The sequence below is a fragment of the Triticum aestivum genome, chromosome 7A (assembly GCF_018294505.1).
Source record: "Triticum aestivum cultivar Chinese Spring chromosome 7A, IWGSC CS RefSeq v2.1, whole genome shotgun sequence".
Taxonomy (NCBI): Eukaryota; Viridiplantae; Streptophyta; class Magnoliopsida; order Poales; family Poaceae; genus Triticum; species Triticum aestivum.
The window spans coordinates 718,768,415-718,776,515 of NC_057812.1; the positions used below are offsets into that span (position 1 = coordinate 718,768,415).

Consider the following 8,101-nt stretch of genomic DNA (forward strand, 5'->3'; position numbering starts at 1 on the left):
GGTGGCGGCGCCGGCGGAGGCCAGGAGGACAGCCGGCATCCCCCTGAGTGCGGCTCGGGGGTCGGGGAGCCGCTTTTGGGCGCTGGCAGAGGAGATTTCCGACGACGAGGAGGAAGGTGAGGAATGCGCTGAGCCGGATCCGACGGTAGGCGTGCGTGCGGCCTGCTCCATTGGGGAGTTTGTGGCGCGCGCGGAGGAGCTCGGGGGCTCCTTCAAGGCCGGGCGCCGGCGTGCTTTCGCGCCCGGTGGTCATGGCTCACGGCGGCTTTCGCAGGCTGCGGCCAGAGTGCCGCGCGCCTCTCCAAAGCGCGAAGGGCGTGGTTGTCCTGGGGCGGTCGCCGCAGGGCTGTCCCTCAGACCTTCGCCGCCCATGCCCTGCGGTGGCGACGGCGGCGGCGCGGAGGCGGCGTCGCCGTCGGGTTCGGGGTCGCCTCTCGCTAGGGTTGGGGGCGATGCGACTCGTGGTGGGCTGGGCCGGCCTGCTGAGGTGCCTGGCGGGCCGCCTGCGGAGCCGCCACAGCTGGCGTAGCCAAAGGGTCCGTGTGTGTCTGGGCTGCTAGGGGCCTCGATCGCGCCCGTAGCCCAGTCCTGCCCGGGAGCGCAAGGCCTGCCAGCGCCGGCCCATAGCGCGCAGCCATATAAATGGCTTTGGCTCCCCCGCGGAACCCTAGACATCTCACTAGGGTTTCCTGCCTCCAATTCGGAGGTGCGGCGATTCGGTCACTCCGCTCGCTTCCTTCTTCCCACTCCTCCTCCCCCACCCTTGCTTCTCTCCTTCGCCGAAGTGATGGCCACCCATGGAGCTGCCTCGGGCCCGCACCCGTGGGCGCGCCGACGACGAGGGCGGCTGGGGGCCGCCGCCCGCATGGTGGCTCAAGGAGCAGCAACGGAAGAAGAAGAAAAAGGAAGAATACCGGAAGAAAGGCCTCGAGCTCAAGCGCAAGGGGCAGTTGGCAGCCCAGGGCGGCGACCGCGCCAGCGACTCGCTCGCGAAGAAGCAGAAGTCCAAGCCTGCGGGGATGGCGGCTTCCAAGCCTCCCCTCCTGCCCAGATCTGAGACGTCGGGCTCGTCCATGGGCACGCAGGAGGAGCCGATCCCCGTCGAAGATGCGGGCGGCCCTGAGTGCTTCAAGTGCGGCCGCACAGGCCACTTCAAGAGCCTGTGCACCTTCCAGCCGCTATGCGTCATGTGCAGCAAGGAGGGCCACACTTCGGCGCAGTGCCCAACCCGTGGCAAGCCTCTGCTTCTCCAGACCATGGGCCATGCTATTGCTAGTGAGGGTTTCTTCTGCCTTCAGTTTCCGGTCGACGCACGGGAGGAGGCCCCGATCCAGCAGGGGGCCAACACGGCGGTGCTCTCCATGCCATCTGGCGCGCTCTCCCATCAGATCCTCGAGGCGGAGCTGCAGCACCTCTTTGAGGGAGAGTGGGACTGGCAGATCTCCCCGCTCGAGGGCGGGGCCTTCTCGGTGGTCTTCCCCGATCCTGCAATGCTCCGGATGGCCACTAGGAGCGGCAAGCTCTTCCTGTCCCTCAACAACCTTATGGTGGACATACGTGACGCAGTCCTCGACGCGCCCAAGGGGATGGAGATGCCAGAGGTGTGGGTCAAGTTAACTGGGATTCCCCCCAAGCATCGGCGCCCAGAAAGGCTCATGGCGGCGACCATCATGCTCGGCCGCCCTCTGCTGGTTGATGAGGATTCTCTGCTCCGCCCTGGGCCGGTCCGCATACACTTTGCTTGTCGCAATCCTCGCAAGCTTCGCGGGTCGGTCCAGATCTGGTTCAACAACGAAGGCTACAACCTTTCTGTCGACCCGGAGATCCTCCCGGAGCAGGCCGCGGCGCCCGTCCTCCCCCACCACCCCCTCCTCCCCACGACAAGGGCCCGGACAGAAAGGGCCGAGACGGCGACAAGGCCGGCAACAAGGAGACTGACGCAAGCATGGAGGACGACTCCATTGACACGGCGGCGTGGGAAAAGCTGGGCCTCACTGACATCGACGGGGCGCGGGCTTGCGCGCTGCAGCCTCAGGTGGAGCATTCCCTGGCGGGTGGGTCGTCGGAGATGGAGCTCTCCATCCCGAACCAGTACGGCTCCAATTTGGGCTCGGTCACTTCTCCTCTGGTGCGGATGGAGGCCGCGGTGGATTCTTTGCTGCTGGCGGAGCCGACGGGCAACTCCCCTGTGGCGTCAGAGGACCCAAAGCTCATGACTTCCCCCCCTCGCGTTCCCCTTCCCAAGGTGGCCGCAGCGGCAACAAGATTGGAGCGAAGAAGCAGATCAAGAAGGTGGCGGTGCGCAAGGTGACCGTGGAGGCTGGGCATGCAGCGGAGTGTCTGGGGGCGCCGGCGACGCCGCGACAGGCGGTGATGGCACTGGCCGATCCTGCTCCCGCTCCGGTCGCGCTGGAGCCGCCCATGACGGCGCCGGTCCCGAAGGCCAAGCGCTCCAAGGCGGTGGTGGACGGGCAGGCTGCCTCCATGCGGGCCAGTGCGCGTGCTAAGGGCGCCAAGGGCAACTTGCCGTCGCTCCAGCGCGCACAACTCCTCCAAGCTCAGAAAAATCTGGAAATCTGAGGTAATCCCATGCCCCGCCTTATGATTCTGGACTCCTTTTCGGACGAGCATTTGAGCGAGGTTCTGGGGGAGAGTGAGGTGGAACCAATGGAAGGAGGTGAGATGAGCGAGCTTATCTCGTTGATCCGCGCAAAGGAATTGGCGCAAGTGGCGTTAACAGCGGAGGCTGTGCAACACGCGGACCGTTTGGCACTGGAGGCAGAGGCCTCGTCAGCGCTAACGACCCGCCCCGACGAGGAGACAGCAACAGGGGTTGCTGCTCCTCCCTCGCCCTGCCACGGCAGGGCGAGACGTGTGGCCAAGGCGATCACATCCAGGAGGGTGCACCTGCGCAATCGTGTCATTTAGATGTGTGCTCTCCTATGGAATATTCGTGGCTTTGGCCACTCGGGTCGGCACATCCAACTAAGGGAGTACATTAGGAAAGAAACGATAGATATTATAGGGCTTCAGGAAACGATCAAATCTGAGTTCAGACAGCAAGATATCTTAGCGATTGATCCCTTAGAGCGCTTTGCTTGGCACCATAGCCCGGCCAACGGACACTCCGGTGGCATGTTGCTTGGCCTATGCACTGCCACGTTCGAGGTGCTGCACTGGGAGAGTGGAACCTTTTTCACCGTGGCCAAGTTCCGCGTGCGAGCGTCGCTTCGCGAGCTCGCGATCGTGCAAGTCTACGGACCTGCGGATCATTCACGTTCGGCTGAGTTCCTAGGCGAACTCGAAGCCAAGGTGATGGCCTTTTCGGCTGCTCAGATCCCGATATTGGTGGGGGGAGATTTCAATCTAATCCGTTCGGGGGCGGACAAAAACAACGACAATATCAACTGGCCAAGGGTGGCCATGTTCAACAATTCCATTGCATCTATGGCACTTAGGGAAGTGACTAGATCGGGGGCAAGATATACTTGGACTAACAAGCAACTTGCCCCAGTGCGATCTGTGCTGGATTGTGCTTTCATGTCTCCGGACTGGGAAGTTTTGTTCCCTCTATGCTCACTCCTCGCTGAAACAAGGATTGGGTCGGATCATGTTCTGCTAATCTTGTCTTCTGGGGAGGATAGAGTGCGTCGCAGCCCGCGTTTCTATTTTGAAACCGCATGGTTCGAGGTACCGAATTTCGACACCATCTTCAGGGAGAGATGGCAGAAATGCGTCCAGCTCACAGGCCAGCAACGAGGCCCTTTGGAGTTCTGGACTGCGGTAGGAGGCCATCTACGTGCAAGCCTTAAGGGGTGGGGCGCGAATCAGGGTCGCGACGATAAAATCCTTAGGGCAAGGCTCATTGAGGAGATAGCTTCTCTCGACGGTCAAGCGGACACGCGCCCTTTCTCTGAACAAGAATGGGCACGGAGATATGCCCTCGAGGGGCAAGTCGAAGCTCTACTACGTGTAGAGGAGGAATACTGGAGGCGTAGGGGAGGCCTCAAGTGGACGCTCAAGGGTGATGCAAACACGAAGTATTTCCACGCGTACGCGAATGGCCGTCGCAGGAAATGTTCGATACTCAGGTTACAGACGGAGCAGGGGCTCCTCCTGCAACAATCTGAAATTTCCCGTCACATCTACGACTAGGTCTGATGGGGACGGAGGAGGCCCAACGCGCACGTTTGCGTGCGGATGTTTGGCTTCCTTCTCAACGGGTGCTCGATAGCGAAAACGAGGAGCTGGAGCTCGCTTTCCTTCCGGAGGAGATAGACAACGCACTTCAGGGTATGAAAACCAATACGGCCCCGGGGCCGGACGGGTGGCCGGTGGCTATGTTCAAACATTTCTGGCCTTTGCTGCGCGAACCCATTTTCGCGGTGTGTAACGGCTTCATGCGAGGTTTCGTCGACATGGCGCGTCTTAATTTCGGTGTGCTGTCGCTCATTCCGAAAGTACCTGGTGCGGACCACATTCGCCAGTACACACCCACTACGCTCATCAACGTACCTTTCAAAATATGCGCCAAAGGCTGCGCTACCCGCCTCTCGCCGATCGCCCATCGTACCATTAGTCGTGCGCAATTGGCTTTCATCCGAGGGAGGAATATTTTGGAGGGTCCGTTAGCCTTACAAGAGACCCTCCACGAGCTCAAACGCACGCACGAATCTGCGATTCTTCTCAAGTTAGACTTCGAGAAGGCCTACGACCGCGTTAATTGGGATTTTCTTCGACAAATCCTTATTAGCAGAGGTTTCTCGCCGGCGTGGGTGCATCGAGTCATGCAATTGGTCTCGGGGGCTAGATTGCGGTCTCAGTTAATGGAGAAGTAGGGAACTTCTTCAGGAACAAACGTGGCTTACGCAAAGGTGATCCCATGTCAAACATGGCTTACGCTGGCAGCAATGCTGCGGAAAGCGGTGGAGGCTGGGCACATCAAAGGGGTGTTGGGACACCTCATCCAAGGGGGGATATCACATCTACAATATGCGGACGATACGCTATTGCTTTTTCAGCCGGACCTCCACAGTGTGGCTAGAATTAAAGCCCTGCTTATAAGCTTCGAACTCATGTCGGGCCTTAAAATCAACTTTCACAAGTGTGAAGTGATGCCCATGGGCATGGACGAGCACGAAGGTAGTCGCATCGCGGATCTACTTAACTGTAAACTTGGCAAACTCCCGTTTACATATCTGGGCCTCCCGTTGGACGCCAAGCGCATCTCGATAGAGGGGTGGGCTCCGCTCAGGACTAAGGTGGGCGGGCGGGTTTGCCCGTGGAGGGGTAAGTTTATGTCCTGGGCCGCTAGGCTGGTGCTCACGAATGCAAGCCTCTCCTCGCTCCCGCAATTCGCCATGGGTCTTTTCCTCCTGGCTGAAGGGGTGCATGCCAAGATGGATACACCCAGGTCCCGTTTCTTTTGGGAAGGATCGGGGCCCAAACGCAAGTACCACATGGTCAGGTGGGACGCGGTTTGCCGGCCCAAAGCCCAGGGAGGGCTTGGGATCACGAATACTAGAATTCTCAACATCGCGCTAATGTGTAAGTGGATTTGGAAACTCTCGCAGGGGGCGACGGGTCTGTGGGTTTACCTGTTGCGTGCAAAGTACTTCCCCTCTGGGAATTTTTTCGAAGGAGTGGCGAGGGGCTCTCCTTTCTGGAACGACCTGCAAGCGGTTCGGCCGGCTTTCGCTATGGGGGCCAAGTTCGGCATTGGCAATGGGCGTTCGTCCCGGTTTTGGTTAGACCACTGGGTAGGAAATCGGCCTCTATGGCAAGACTTGCAGGACCTGTACAGCTTGGCGGTCAACCCGGAGCAGCATGTTGCGACGGCACTTGCCTCCTCCCCCCTCCCCGCGATCTCCTTTAAACGGGAACTAACGGGTACAGACCAAGCTCACTTCACGGTCTTGCTTGATCTAATCACGCCGGTCGCGCTTTCCCCGCACGAGGATACAGTAACTTGGTCTCTCACCCCATCCGGCAAGTTTTCCGTCAAGTCGTTGTACCGGAAACTTTGTCAGGGCCAGTCCTCCCTCGCGCCGAAAGGCTTATGGACTGCGCGACTCCCGCTTAAAATTAAGGTGTTTTTTTGGCAACTGTTTCGCAACAGATTGCCTACCTCGGCTAATGTTGCCAAACGCAGTGGCCCGTCCTCCGGCCTTTGTGCTTTGTGCAACGTCCCGGAAGACGCGAATCATGTGTTCTTTCGCTGCCCGTTAGCGCGTTTCGCTTGGGCTGCGTTTCGCACCGCAGCCAACACCACATGGAACCCGAGCTCGACTGCCGACCTCGTGGCCATTGTTGACTCGGTTCATGGTGGCAACAATCGCGTTCTTTGGAGCTGTGTGGGGGCGCTGGCCTGGGCCCTCTGTCTCACGAGGAACAAACTAGCGATCGAAGGAATATTCCCATCACACCCTGCTAATATCATCTACAAATGCAACCTTTTCCTGCAGCAGTGGAGTCCGTTGGCGAGGCGCAAGGATGCTGATAAACTCCAACATGCACAAGAACGTCTTCGTCAAGTTTACCTGATGGCTAGGGAGCCACCCGCCTCTTCTTTGACTTGAAGTGGCCCTTTTGGACGGCGCACGCACGAGCGAGCCTGCGTGCTCTAAGCTCAGGTTGCGAGCCATGTAATCATCTTCGCTTGCTCAGTGCTGCTTTTGGCCTGCCCGATAACTATTCAGACTTTGCGCTACCACTTGGCCGGAGCCTCCGTGCTCGTTGTGTAATCTCAGACCGTGTCAGTTACGCTGCCTAGTTGTGGGCTTTATTAATTTAAAGCCGGACGCGCCCAGCGTCTTTGTTCTAAAAAAAACCCGGCTGGGAAAGCTTTTGGAAGCTTCTTAAAACCGAGAACAACTTTCTTCATTGCAGCCTTATATGGGCCGGCCCGTTTGAAGGGAAGAAGGGAGGGAGGTGTGCACCCGTTTGCAGGAACGCCTGTAATGATGGGCGCTTAATTTCTTCCTAGCTAAGAATGCTAATTGTATTTTTTTTTTCCTGAAACCGGAGCCTTTAGGAATCAATTTATCAATTAAGAAGAAGAGATTTACCTGGTTAATTGTAGAAACAGCGGGATCGAAACAGCGGCATCCTTCTATTTCTGTCTACCATTTCTTCCTAGTGAAGAACGCCAATTGCATTTGTTTTTGAAACCGGAGCATTTAGGCTGGTCATAATGGAGAGTAACATATACTAGTATCATGCATATGATACTAGTTTATGATACTACATCTATAGTGCATAGTATCATAAAGTGGTATCATAGATGGTCTCATTTATTGTCATGCATGACACATAGTAGTATAACATTTATTATGTTACGGTATCTATCTATGTTACTACTACCCTCTCTTTCTTCTTTAATTGCTTGCCACATAAGCATGTTTGCAAGTCCCAAGTACATGATACTAGCTTTGTTACCCCCACTATGGCCAGCCTTAGGGCTCAATTTATTAATTAAGAAGAAGATAGTTATCTGGTTAATCACAGAAAGTTGGACAAAAACCAAAACAAATAGGCCGATTTGACATGTGACAAAAATGCCACGCACAAAGAGATGCACCGACGGAAGTAAGCAGAGATTGTCGTACTACTCCCCGAGCAAGCGCTTTCGACTCTGCCATCGACAGCCTGCAAGGATGCCCTCATCACAACAGAAGCTTGAGCACACTAAGGAAGGCCAAACAGTCGGCCACACACGCCGATAACTAGGACTTGTTAGTTTACGACTGTCTGAACAAAGCTTCCGAGGCTGCCGATCTAAAAGTGGTAGTAAAAGAAACTTAAGATCGCTGTATATGATTTGGCCAAATAACTCATAGCTCGATTGGCACTGCACTAACGGAGTGAATAAATAAATGAACAAAGGGATGTGTGAAAACAACTCCTACACCGTGCCCATCAAGAGTGTACATGGTTACAAGAAAGCCAACGGCAAGAAAAATAATACTGAATACTATGGAAAAAAGACGATCGAAAGACTAATTGCGGCCTGCTCTTGCTGCTAATTGAATCGAATGGAGTGACGGTTCGGGTGCGCCTGCAAGGCGTCCCTGAACGCAGACTCGGCACGACGGTCCACTTC

General features: G+C 56.7%; 1 pseudogene; it reads right to left on the minus strand.

Annotated features, from left to right (window-relative positions):
• Positions 1-7,734: 7,734 nt before the first annotated feature.
• The window catches only part of LOC123153862 (disease resistance protein RGA5-like), a 4,764-nt pseudogene continuing 4,397 nt past the window's right edge, over positions 7,735-8,101 (minus strand).